This window comes from Tympanuchus pallidicinctus, unplaced genomic scaffold (assembly GCF_026119805.1).
Source record: "Tympanuchus pallidicinctus isolate F22 unplaced genomic scaffold, pur_lepc_1.0 scaffold11, whole genome shotgun sequence".
In the NCBI taxonomy this organism is placed as follows: Eukaryota; Metazoa; Chordata; class Aves; order Galliformes; family Phasianidae; genus Tympanuchus; species Tympanuchus pallidicinctus.
In genome coordinates, this window is record NW_026294627.1 from 15,610,179 (window position 1) to 15,625,079 (window position 14,901).

General features: G+C 38.6%; 1 protein-coding gene across 2 annotated transcripts in view; it reads right to left on the reverse strand.

The window, feature by feature from the left end:
• MICU2 (mitochondrial calcium uptake 2) overlaps positions 1 to 14,901 on the reverse strand; it is a 131,334-nt gene that overhangs the window by 106,646 nt on the left and 9,787 nt on the right. The gene's annotated exons all lie outside the window — the stretch shown is intronic.

Genomic DNA, 14,901 nt, shown 5'->3' on the forward strand with positions numbered 1-14,901 from the left:
AATTAGAAGGTCACCAGAATATTTACCTCTAACCACCTTCCATGATCTGCACTAGCCTCACTTCAGCACTTGAAAAGAAATTTGGCAGTGTCATTTTTTATGGTGAAAGTTATCTTTTTTCCCCCAACACAGGAGACTACACTTTTTTCCATTTTGTATCTATATAAGCTACTAGCATTCCAGACAAAAATGATACCTGTTGGATTCTGTATTTCAGATTCATCCAACTCTTTGAAATGCTTCCTGGCCAGCACTTAGCATATTTATCCAGGGTTTATTACAGATACTTTGCTGAATATTACAAATTCAAGATATTGTGCCAAGAAGAATTAAACAACAGATATCCTGACTAAGACTATGGATATCTGACTGTGTTCACACATGAGCAATTGAAACCACAAATACTTGAGGTTAATTCTGGAACTCACTCAAAAAACACACACAAAAAACAACAAAAACAAAACCCACCAAACAACCCAGCAGGTAAAGTTCAAAAATGAGCTACAAGGTCGATTACATCTTGTGAAACGTATCTAGAGCTCAATCTATATCTCCCGTCTGAAAAGATTACAGAGTAATTTTTTTTAGGGTAGTTATTTCCTAGAAAATTCTTAAAGCTTCTTCATTTTGAGGTATGATCTACAGGCATAGCAAGAAAAAATTAGAAGATTCAGAAAGGTACCAAACTGGCACCTATGACAATAACAGGCGAACTGATGCTGTAAGAAAAATGATGGTGGCTTTCACAGTCTCTCCAACAAGCAAACAAAAAACCACAAGGGATCTAAGGTGGCAATATGTACTTTGCTCTGCCCTCCTATGCCTTGCAGAAATAACTTGAGATGGGTAATAGTGAAAAAGATCATCACTGTAGCTGCTTGAAGTGGTAAAACTGTTAGAAACTCAGAATCTTCAAGCACGCTTGCTGCCCAGAACCAAGAAACTGAAACATCAAGCTTCCTCACATTAGTTGATCCCTACACATGAAGTGGATTTTAGATGTGTTACATCACAAACAGCCTATTACAGACATGTTCTTTGTAAAGAAATATGTAATGATTTCCTTTCTTTATGACAAAAATCACAGTTGTTTTGAAAGATTTAAACCCAGCCGTTTGTGTGTTTTTGTGCCTCCATACACATATATATGTGCACACATATACATGCAAAGAACTACATATAAACAGTTACACACAACATTCTGATAACTGGAGAATAATGGCACCAGTATAAATAATCACTTTATGAAGTACACAGGGTCAAGTAGTTTCTGTTTACCTTTCAGTATGATAGGAAATTTAAAAAAATGCTATTTAAAAATATTCGCCTGCTTTCAGCCCACCCCTTGAAACAGAGCAGTAAATTTGACGAGAAATAAGAATTGTGTGATAAAACGCAGAAAATGAGAGGTTATACTGCTATGACTTCTATGTAACTGATATTTGGCAAAAACATCATTTGTACATTTGTATGTGTTCTGATTTGATGCACATAAATAAACAAACTGCTTAATTTTTACACTCTTCTGCTCAAGGGAATCAGAATATAACTCCCACACAATTTGTACTTTGGCATATTTCAAGCTTAGGACAGAAACGTAACTCCATCACCAAACACACCATTCCACAGAGATCGCCCAGCACAGTGATCTGTAGCGTCCTCTCCACTATATGACTAGGCAACTTGTATATTTTAACCTGCTACAAAACTGCTACAATCTTACACCCCAAACATGTAAAACCATAGACTTAGACAGAACTTTTTCCAAAAATACGTACATTGAAAATGGCGTACGTGCAAGAAAGTGTACTTGAAACATAACTTTTGTTGAGTCATCTGTACACAATGGCTAAGATTCTGGAGAACAGCCACAGCAATGACAACAGAGTAAATCACAGAATATCCCGAGTTGGAAGGGACCCACAAGGATCACTTAGTCCAACCCCTGGCTCCACACAGGACCACCCAAATCAAACCCTGTGTCTGAGAGCGCTTCCAAACGCTCCCTGAGCTCCAGCACCTCAAGGCCATGCCCACAGCCCTGGGCAGCTGTTCCGTGCCCACCGCCCTCTGGCGCAGCCCCTTTCCCTCACCCCAGCCGCCCTCCCCTGACGCAGCTCCATGCCGTTCCCTGTCGCTGTCACACAGCAGAGCTCAGCGCTGCCCTCCGCTCCCTGTGAGGAGCTGCAGCCACCATCAGGCCTCCCCTCAGCCTGCTCTGCTGTGGGCTGAGCACACCAGCAACTCATACATCTTCTGCTTTAGAACCTTCTCCATCTCCATATACCTCGTTTGGACATTCTCTAAAAGCTCTGTGTCCTTTCTATACTGTGGCAATCAAACCGCATGCAGAACTCGAGGAGAGGCACAAAGGGAAAACTACTTCCCTTGACCTGCTAGCGAGGCCATACCTGATGCACCCCAGAATACAACTGGCCTTCCTGGCTGCCTGGACAACGTACATACGAAAGATAAAACGTTAAATGAAGATGCTAAATTCTATTTCTTTTCTTTGATTCCTAACAATGGGTGCGCACCTAGTAACATCATCCACTTTAATCTGATTGCATCATTCTCATTGGTGAGAGAGAACTGCTGGTGCACAACATTGACAGTGGTAATTCTGAAAGCCATAAAGAAAGCAAAGTCAAATGGAAAAAAAAAAAGAAGCCATTGAAGAACAAAATAAGCCAAATTATGACAACAGAGAAATACATGAACATGAGTACACCATAAAACTTAAAAAGAAAGTTTTATACAATAAACAAAAATAAAGCATGGCCACATAAAATACTGTGTGGCACACAAGGGACACCAGAAGAGGAGAATCTCAGGTAGTGGGTGGTATTCAGGTTTAAAGAATGGGGTTAAAGACGCAAATGACTGAAATTTCTCAGATCATAGCCTTTAACAGCAATGTGACTACAGCTAGGTTCTACAAATCATTTTTGCAAAAGTATGTTCCACATAAGAATGCAATAATAACAAGGCAAATTGAAAGATAGTTTCAAGTGCTACACTTTTATTTGTGCAACCAAGAGTAACAGTGGAACTCATCTTACTATTTTATTCCAAGTTCCAGAAAAAGAAGTCCACAATCTAATACATCCATAATGAGAGATTAAGAGACCTTCCTCTGGAGGATCTATTATACAGTACCAAAATCCAATTGAAATCTATGTTTAAGGAGATAATGGAGGAAGTAATACTGCCTGTACAAATTAAGAACAATTTAGACAATAGCAAGTTTTTGCTAATAGTTTGGATAAAATTTCTATATTAAATTAAAGATTAAGTATAACATAATTTTTCACAACAAAGAAAGGCAGTGCTCCTGTGCATTTGACATCCCCAGGTTACTTATTAAGATCTAATGATATTTTTCATCTATTCATTTGCACTTCTGCAAGTCTGGAATTGTCTGAGATGAATTGTTTTTGCCTATAGATATTTTCTGTTAAGGCTTTGTTTTCATGTCTGTATTCATAACTCTATTCTTTCTGTTTTCTGAATAGCCAGAACATAAGTGCTGAAATAATGACTATTGTTGATTTTATAATTCTACATGTTATCATTCCATATCAAGACAATTAAGTTGCAAAAACCTGACCCAAGCCCCACAGGACTAGACATAATCCAACAATGCTGAATGTCATTCTGAATGCTGAATAGCATTCTAACATAAGTACTGTGAAATGGGAACCTTTAAAAGTCCTTTCCAACTCAAATGATTCCATGATTCTACACCAGCTAATGACAATAGCAGCAGCTCAAAGGTATCCCATCTCTTATCAGTATGTGCTCCTTTCCTTACAGCAAATGCAGCATTAAAAGACCACATGTTCATAAAATCGTTGCCTCTCATTAACTTCAGAAATAACGGCAGTGCCACCTTGCCCACAGGGTTTTCAGTGTGCAAGTTAAAGTTTTGAAACATTCTTAGTAAAGCAGAGAATGCATGCCAAATAAAAGATCGTGAGGAAATTATAACTACGTGTTCAAAATTGATTTAAAGACTTTGCACAGCAAGGATGAAACATTCTGATTCAATGAAAATTTCCTCTGTTCTATAGGGAATAATAAATGTTATGAGTATAGTGGAGGTGCACAGTGGGATTTTATGGCTCTTAAATTAATGCTGAATTTTAAACTTCTGTCACGCACATTTTGGGAGCTCCATTTCAGACATCCATTCCAGAGAAGCTGGTATTTTACTATTCTTTCCATACCAGGAGAACAATTGTGTTTCATCTCAATTGTAAGTTAAATCTTCAGCACTTAGGCAAGCTATGGGTCAGATATTTCTCCTTAAAATGCAGATGACGATGGATCAGCAGCTTCACACAAGAAAATTTTACTATTTTTCCATCATCAAGCAAAGGAAGGGAGAGAATGTAACTTCCAAGACTGTCAATGAAGTAAAAGCACTATTGATACCACTGTCTTTCTGAACTTGCCAGCATTCCTTTCATTCACTAGACATCTTTCAGAAGCCTTTATATGCCTTTCTTGGTGCCCTTCATATCATCTCTCTCTAGATTGAACTCCAGCTGGGCTTTACTTTTCCTAACTCCAAACCTGCACATTCAGACAGCGCCTCTATATTCTTTCCAGGCCACTCATCTCTTATGTCTCCTGCACACTTGCATCTTATGTTCAAGTTCAGTGAGGAGCTCCACAAAGGCTCCTGCTGCCTCTGTTGGAATTCCTACATGTGGGTATGAACTATTCTCGAAGGCTGAATGAAGTGAACCCTGAACATTGGTGAGCTCTCCTGGATTCCATTTTGCTCTAGGACTGTACAAGATATTTTCCAAGCAGATCCCTGAGCAGGCCACAGTCTATTCTCCTTAAGTCCAGAGCTGTGATCCTGGTCTTTGCTTTGTGCAGTCCTCTCAGGATCCTGAGATCCTGCAGTCAAAACTGCTTCCAACCTTCACATCGTCAACCAGTTCTTCCTTCCTTATTTGCAAGCATGAAGTCTGGCAGAGCATCTTCCCTTGTTTGACTGGTGACTGAAAAGCCAACAGTTACCTCCTAGGTACTGGAAGGTTGCAATCAGGCCTCCTTGAAACTCCCTCTGAAACCTCACCATGGCTGAAGAGGCCCAGGTCCCTCAGCTCCTCCTCAGAGCCGGTGTTCCAGTCCCCGGACATATTGGTGGCTCTCCACTGAACTCACTGAAGCTAGTTGATGTCTCTCATATACTGGAGAACCCAAAACTGGAAGTGGTGTTCCACATATGACCTAAAGGATGCTAAGTTAAGGGGGATAAATCTTTTCCAAGTCTATGGGCTTTGCTCTTGTTAATACAGTCCAGGATACTGCTGGCCCTTTTTGCTACAGCCTGCAAGCAGCCTGTTCAGCCTGCTGTCCAATGAAAGCCTCAGATCCTTACTACAAAGTTACTCCTCAGGATGCACTACTGCAAGAAATTCTTCATTCCAAGGTGCAGGACTTTGCATTTCTTTTCTGAATTTCATAAGGTTCCTGGCCCATTGCTCCAGCCTAATGTAGGCCTCTGTCCTTCAAAGTACACTGGTTCCCTTAATTTTGTGTTACCTGCCAGCTTCACAGAAAGTGAACTCTGCCACCTCCTCTGGTTCACTGATAAAGATACTAAGCAGGATGGGTCCCAGGACAGACCTCTGTAGTACTCCACTTTCACCGGCCCCCACATCAAGCATGGCTCATTAGCCATTACCCTCTGATGATGATCTTTCAAGAAGATGATTTTATCCATTGTTTCGACCACACATTCAAATTGTAGCAATCTAAATTGGATGAAAGAATATTTTGAGAGACAGTGTTGAAAGGTCTTGCTTAAATGCAGGTATATGACACCCACTACTTATGGACCCTTGTCCACAACTCCAGTCAGTTTACCATAGAACGCAATCACGTTAGCCAGAAATTATTTACCCTTGGTAAAAAGTGTTCCTTATAGGTGGGCAGGACAGAAAATGATAAAATTCAGAAATAGAAGAACTAAGAACAGATTCAAAAGTGAATAAAAGGAGCCATTCAGATCAGGATGAAATGCATGAACTTCCGTAGGAATACCCAAAGTCTAAACAACTTATTGGGTAGATCAGAAGACACAATTCTATTAGAGGCTATAACAAACATCCTAATAACTCAGCAGACAGAAAACAACAAGTAAGACAAGGCAATTTCAGTATGAAAATGGAACAGTCCATACTGACAAGTGACACTGCACATTTTTTTAACACTTGTACCTGCTTTTCAATACTGGTACATGTTTTAAAAGACGCAGCCTCAAAATGACAATGTTGATTTCTACTAAATACCAAAATGAGTTCAAATGGAAATGGGAATAAAGAAATCATTAGACTGGACATGTCCTCCAGATCAAAGATAAAGCAAACCAGGCTGAGCATATACAGTGACAAATTCAGGGAGGGACACAACTGCAGCACAAGCCCTTTCATCTGGTAGCACAATGTTTAACTCACAGCAACACAACAGGCTGTAAATACAGCCAGGGACTTGTTAGGAAGGACCACTTTTTCCACAGGAAACTGTAACTTCAAAAGTCATTTGAATATTGATATTTATTAAAGGAGTAAGATGAAGCACAGTGCTACTGGAAGTAGCATCATCAAGCAGCCAAATGTTTTATCTGGCAAACTAAGTTTATTTGCATGCCTCTGCTGAAAGTGCAAATGCTTTCTATTTTTTAATACTTACAAATAAATAAAGGTGAAAACTAGTTCTTGCAGCTAGTATGCTGATACCTTTATACCTTATTTATTACCACACAGCAGGCTACTAGTGTCTTGAAAAGGTAGACTTTCAGTAAATAGCTGTCAGCAAGTCTATGCATGACTGAAGTCAAATTACAAATACTAAAGCAACAGGTTTTTGAACTCAATGCCAGCAAAATATCATGTATCTAATCCAGGAAAGAATTACAGACCTCAAGACTGCTATTATTTTATTATCCATGCCATTCACTTTTTGGTCTGCTTCACAGCTTTGTTTGAACTTACTAATCAATGGCGCCTACAATTGGTACTCCACCAGTAACATGTTTCTACATACACAGACAACAAAATGATTTAATATCGAAATGATCTATGCATTTTATTACAGTCACGTGCAAAAAATACCCAGCAATGTTACTAGCATAAATAAACATACCTTCACTAGCAAGCAACACAGGTTAAGTCCTATGAAATCTTTGCATCTGATTTTTGCAGTTCTTCACCAACTGCAGGTCTTTTTTATTTTGTCAGTGCAAAAGAGTACAACTGACAAACTGTCTGCTAAGAGTGAAAGCTCCTGCGTTAAAATAAACAGACCAAAACTCCAGCCAACATACCACACAAAGAAAGCACAACCCCAATTTCACATCTGATGCTCTGCGTAAGGAAGACCTTTCTTCTCTGCCAACTAAACCCAACCCAATCCAACACATTACTGCTTCTCCTTGCCTTTTGCAATGACAAGCTGCACCAAGTTTGGCCATGTTTCCACCACACCAGTTTAAAGCCCTGTAACTTTTCCCGTAATTAAACTGCAACCAACTAGATATATCTTTATTTAAATTATTTGAGCTTCTAATAGTTTTAAAAAAAAATTACTTGAAAAATTCTAGCCTGTGCTACACCGAAAACCAGCCTTTTCATAAAAATAAAAAACAATCTCTTCAGACACACTAAGAGGTAATTAGAATTGATTAAGAAACACCAGAGAATCACTGTATTAATACAATACTGACATTGATATCATACACACGAATTCTTCCATATTAAATTTCCCATCTCTTAATGATTTCACATGGGTGAGGAACAGGCTTGGATAAATAACACACCACTTCATAAGTTTCAATTTAATACATTATCTGCTAAGCAGAACTGACTGGAAAAAATGTAGATTTTTTTTCTTAAAAAAAAAAAAAAAAAAATCAAACCATCAGTGTACAAATCTAATAATAATCACTGTGTTTTCAAAAATAATTTTACATGTAGTATCAGCAAAGCCTGGAATTATTTGTGACCGTAAATCAAAAACTACGAAATAGATTTCTGGATCAAAATCCCATTCAAAATAATGCAGATAAAAACCTGGCTCAAGAAGAGCCAGCTCCCTGTTAATCTTCCCTGGGCAGCACATTACTTCATGTACCATAGATTTCAAGGTGGATTCCAAGTATGGAATGATCACAAGCAAAAGACTTGAAGAAAGCATGACACAGAAAGTTAATGATAAGTAATGAAGACTATGTGAATGGTCTGCAAGTGGCCCAGCTAAGTCAGGGTTAGCGAGTGAGACAACAGTCCCTTCTCTCACAACTGCTACATGCCATCACACCACACAACAATGCTAATAAATGTCAGTAATCATCAGACCTTATCCCTTTTCAGATGCAGGTACAGACACACACAGACTGAGTAAATCAAGAAAAGAAAACTAAGGACTTTACCACTGAAATGAAAACATATGCAACATTATAAAAACTCATCTGTTTTTAGAAGTATGACATTCTTAAAAGACAGAAAAAATGATAATTTACTTCTATTATCCAAAAAAATTAGAAACATACTACAGACAAAACACCTCTAGATGTTGAATATACAGGTAAGGGTGGGAACAGAGTATCCCCAGACAAATACTGCCATACCTAGCAGTACCAAAGAGTGAAATTACCTTAGAACCGAGAGCACCTTGTCCTGACAGGCAGCCCAAAACTCACTTCACCAGCACAACACCAGCAAGCTGAAAGCTGCTGCTGCACAGTGCTGGCCATTGCTAAGCTGTGTCACACTTCTGTTTTCTCCTTGATTACAGAAAGCATTAAAAAGAAGGCAGTTAGCTGGGGTAAGCAATAACCTGAGCAATTTACTGCTAATTATAAAGTACCCATTCTTACGGTCACTATGTTGGATAAAATAGTCATTTTGATTATAATCTGTATGTATAATAGCATTTGAAAGGATTGTTTAAGTAAAGTTTAGCTCAACTGTTTCACTGTGTTTTTGCTGTTTGGAATCTCTAACCTTGAGGGCCACACTTCAATTAAGCAACCACTTATTAGATCCATTTTTCTTGAAGTAATTTTTAACCATGGTTTTCTAAGCTATTATTTTTTCTACTTCAAACAGTTTAACACCGGAGATCAGAAGCTTAGGGATGCCCCTCCCACATCAGCCAGCAACGTCCATTTTTTACGGTGATTTCAAACACCAGACAGGAACTTCCTAAGTACAACTCTGAATTCGGATGAATATCAAACCACAGAAAGTTAGATACAATGTCCATACTTAAAATATGTTTGCTTCTAGCCTTTCCTCACATATAAACGTTATTAGCTTCATTCAATTCAAACAGCAGCGGAGCATGCGGATCATGATGCAAGTCCCTGCTAAAGGGCTTTTGTCACCCTTGGAAAGATCTGGTCGTGGCACAAAACTGAACTTGAAATCCTACCTAGAAGCTCTTCTCTCTTTCCTTCCCACTCTCTCCATTAACACTCACTGTAAGGTAAAAATATTTGTAAGCAAATCTGATCACAAAATAAAATGAAATACCAGAAGTTTTTAAAATAGGGAATTGCGTGTGAATTCTTTTGAACAACCAGTGTACATGCATAGACAAAAGAGTAAATCATTAATGCAGGCTTGATTTCAATGAAGCATCAAGTCAAACGCAGCCCACAAAGAAACCAATGCATCAGTTTTTCCCATATCCTGTTCTTGAAATTAAACCAATTTAACATTTTAATTAGCAAAAATCTTTAAAGAAAGCTATAAAATCTGGTAGTAGGCAATGCAAATTACAGTCCTTGAAATTTTATTCATTAATTATTCTAATTACCTCCATAGCTAATTTTATGTCTAAATATTAATTCCTGAAAAGAAAATGGCTTCAAGCTAGTCATTAAATCTTCCACTGAGGGAAGCCTGAGCCATCTTTAGTATAGCAAGTAAAAAATCCTAATAAGTTACAGAAGGACACTGAACAGGATGTGCGTAATTCCTTTCCATGTCAACACAATTAAACTCTTAACAATGGACATTCCTCTCCAGTAATATTTTTGTGTATATGTTTTACTATATATATTTTGAATATTTTGCACCTACATTAGAGACTCCAATGCTTGCTTTCCAGGCTATTATAAAATTAAGTTTGAAGCCAGTGATTTTGTATACTTTCAGAGTGGCAAATCACATAATGCTACAATTTGGTTGGCACAATACTAGCTGTGCAAATTAATTATACTATTTTAAAAAAAAAGTTAATTCTTTGGTTACAACACGTCCAACATATTTTGGCTCTTTAAAATAATCCTAAACTATGCTACTTTCTGTAGAAAGAGAAAAATTTCATAATTTCTAACCTATTTCTTGAAGCTTTTTCTGTTCTTATTTCAGAAGATACTTCTCTTTCCCCTTCCTCAAACAAATGCTTATTTAAAACTGAAATTGCACTGAAAAAAAAGGAACAGCAGGAAACCAAGATGGCTATGGATGCTTCTTACAGGAAAGAAGGCGGCAGGCTAGGAATGAACTGGAAATTAGAAAATTCTTATCTGGGAAGTGAGACCAGTAGGTCAGAAGCTGCAGTGGGCCATTCTTCCCACTCCAAGCTATAGAATAGCACGACATAAAATTGAGATTCTTTCTTATCTTTACTTTGATAGAATTACGGAATGAAGAGAACAGAATTGAGAAAGAGATGATGAAAAGCTATTTCTCCGCTTATACATTTTACAACATAAACATAACTGCCCTAGATTTAGATTTATATTAATTTCTCTGGAGAGACCCATGAATCAAAGTGCTTGGGAAGACACTGTAAAAACTACTGGAAAAGTATAGTTAAAGAACTGGAACAGAGGAGTTCCACTCAAACTACAGAATGGTACCATCAGAAGCAGAAGATCTTGCCAAAACTGAATGTGATTCTATTGCTTAGACAACAGACTGCTACAGCACAGTACATATCATGTATCTGTTTGTTCTCCATAAGCTGAGCATGGCTCTCCAAATTTAACAGATGAGCTTAGTGTAATTTCTTCTAAATGTGTGAAATACAAGGAGGGTTAGACAAGGGCTTTAATCAAGGAACACAGTGTTTTGTCAAAATACTATATTTAAAAGAAGTCTCTCCACTCTTATGGTAAGCAGCTCTAACCATCACTGGAGTATAAGCTGGTAGCAGCTGTGAACAGTTATTTAGGTCCCAGGCTTAAATAGCTTTGTTCCACAAGTATGGAGAACGTGAAATGACAGCCTCAAGTTTTTCTGACCTTTGCTTCTATTACAGCAGGATATTGGGAATGATGGAGGACAGACTTCAGTGCATGATGTTCTTAATTCTAGACAAGAAAAACGTCATCCCCTTCCAATGACTATAGTTCTTCATGTGCCCAACTAGAGACATTATCACACAGCACTGAACTAAGATTTTCTAAGGAGGCAGCAAAAATGAAAGGTAAATCAAACAGTTTAACAAGCTCAGCTAGCAGCAGTACATCTTTGAATAAGAATTAATTGCTGGGTACACATCAGAAAAACAAGTTATTTTAAGATTAGATTTTGGCCAATTAGACTCTTAAAAACCATGTTTCTAACTCATATATTAAAAAGGCAGGTCACTTTATATTTTGAAGACACAACATCTCCACGAAGTGCAGGTTGCAGTTGCCTCGGGCATATTAGTAGCTCTAAGATTAATTTCAGCCCTGCTTGACATTAAATACTTATATAAAGCTTCTTGTTACAAAACAGCCTTTAATTAACAGTGAAAAGTAACCACAGCTACTAGCACAACAGATTGATACTACAAGCTATAATATTATAAACATTCATGGTTTTGTTAAATACTTTCATAACATTTTTGTTCTATAAATGAGTTGCACACAACCAAGCACACAAAGCTACGCCAATACATTCACACCTGCTCTGGCCATCCCATCTAACAAGTGGCCAAATAATCCTGGCAGTCAAAGATGACCTCAGAGGAATTGATTTCGCAAAACAGTATTTGTTGGTCAATAAGCAATTTGAAGTAACTCATCCCTCTGAGCACTGGAAGTAGGAGGCCAATGCTTCTGGTGCCAGAACAGCTTTGCTTCCACTCCAGCCTCCCATGAGGCCACTTGAACCTCTTGGCATGACACGGCACCTAACTCTGCCTGCAGGTGATCCACAGAAGAAACTCCTATATTTCTGAATGTCTTTAAAGCTTTTATTCGAGGAGAGACAAAAGAGAGCTGGATGCTTAATTCACGTTGACTTTAAATGGCCAAGAAAATGGAAAATATATAGAAAATAAGGCTTGTGAGGAAAATGGGTGTCATGCTTCTCCAAGTCCAGAGCAGGTAAACTTCATTTTGGACACTTTTAGAAAGCGAGTTCTACTGTAGCACCTCACTTATCATTGTTGCCAAACACAGATGACTTCCACAGATGAATTCCTCTTTCATTCTCTTTGCACTCACCCCGTTATTTTCCTATAAGGTAGCAAACACTTGCAGTATCAGAGTGAGTTGCTAACATGATAGAGAATATAAAAAGAAATCCCACTACCACCATTTTGCACACTAATTTTTATAAATCAAAACTGTAGATGAAAAAGACATCTTTTTACAATGATTTGTTTATAATTTAGAAAAAAAACAATGTTCAAATACAAAAGCAAGTCGAAAATGCCTTCACAGTACATTCAAACACAGCTACCTGTGTATAAGTCAAATGCTGCCTTGATTTAAAAAAGCAACTACTCAGGAGCTGCAGAGGTAATGGTACCGGCTAAGCCACATGTCCAGCCCCTGGCTGAGCAGGCTGCAGGAAGATGAATTACACAGAAGGCTCACTATGCTTTGGGAAGGGATTGCACTTAATGCCCCGGAATGTGCCTCACTGAATGCCTGTGTCCAGCAACATTGGCTGGAATCCAAGCAGATCCATTACGTTCCCTTTATACATCAACTCACCACATGCCTTGGTGACACCGCAGATATGCCTTTCCTCCTCCCCTGTATTTTTAACTTGAGTATCTTTAACACGATTGAGATGCATACTTCAGGTTATACCATTAAGGAGGATTTTAAACCCAGTTTAGCACTTTGTAAATTATTGTGTTATCTCTCCACCTCTAATCTAATACCATACTGAAAATCAGGCAAATTAATGATACAGTTCACACAGATGCTTGCATGAGTTGTGCTGAAGCAACTGTACTTTCATGAAAAGTTATCTGTGCATGAGCCCTTCAGATGCTCCATAAAAATAATTATTTTGACTCTTAAGTTTCAGAGGACAGTCTTTCTGGCTACACCACCACTCAGAGAAGCTCAACTTCAACTGTAGCCAAAGCATGTTTACAGCATTAATAGGTTGGTTACATGATAGGTAAACTGCCTCTGAAAACAATTTTTTTAATCACCTCATGAACATTCACTTTGGAAAATGCATATGAATAACACTATTTATTGAACTTGTTACATATAGTAACATTTATAAGATGACTGATATCACAGGATACTTAGTGCCTTATGCATCCATCAGGTCCAAAACCAGCAGAACAAACTCTGGAGGGCAGCAGATTCACTTCTCCTCCCTTCCTTCCCTTACTATACAAGTATTACATCAAATAGAAGGATTCCAGGATCAAAATGGAATAAAGTATATTTTCTCTGCAAAACTAGAAAAGGCTTTTATGGGCTGTCTATAGATGAAGTTTCTCACATTCAGCAAAATATGTGAATGTGAAAAATTACTCAGCTAACAAACACGCATGAGTGCTTCGAGTATGTTATCTTCATTTTCTTATGAAACTATTTGTGGACTCTGCTCCTTGCATAGTACGGTCTCCTATTCATTTATAGATGCCCATCTCATGACTACCTGAACACAAGTTGATCACCACTAGTACCCTCTTATCTGTCTATTCAAGGTTTTCTGACAGAGAAGGCACATTTTACAATTTCTGTAGTACCAGCAGAGCATCGTTTCTTCAGAAATCTCAGCTTTTAAATTTGCTTTTACTTCAGATATAAGGGCTTGCGTGGTAATCAAAAGCTTGTTGAACCTTCCCCAGTCCTAGCATTTTGTCTGATAGAGGATATCGCCTCTATTGCTGTAGTTCTGCCAAACACATCCATAGGGATATTAAATGGCTGTGAGTGTCCCTCAAGCATGAAGCAACGGGAAACCTGACCATCTGCAGGCCTGGGATGATAAGTAACAGCTCTGGTGTCACCACAACATATTTTGCATGAAGTAAATACACTCCAAAGAACTGTGAGCAACTTTTGAATTCCACTTGTGCAATCCACTGTCCAGCAGTTAGATGAATTGGATATTTCCAATGGCTAGAAACAGATGTGCATAATATGAATTTGAAGAGATGATATGCAATTGCAAACTCTACTAAACCATACCAGAGTCTGATTCCATCACATTAACGCAACATCCTTAATGTAAGACTACCCAGCCTGGCCCAGAGTCACTCTGTATCCACCTCCCTTTCTGACACGGTACCCAGAGCCCAAATCAGCCCCTCTGTTTCAGCAACAAAGCAAGCTCCCCAGCAGCTCCTTCCCCAGGGGCTGTGGGAAGCAGAGAGCACCCAGGGCCCTCTGAGCAATCTCATCCTGTAGAGCGTGCTATGAGCAACAAGTCCTACAGGGTAAGCACCCAGACACCCCCCCCTCCAAGAAGGATCAAATTGACCGGTAATGAAGGGATGAAGAAGTGAGAGAGATGCCCCATTAGGTCTGCAACTACAGCCTTACAAATACTTGCCCAAAAAGAGTTGGCTGTGCCATGGCACTCAGTATAATTGCTATGCTTGAACCACTATTCACTGGAAGCGCTGCCTCCTACCCCTGCCTCTGGGAATGAGAGTACAGAGTGAAAGAAACATTAC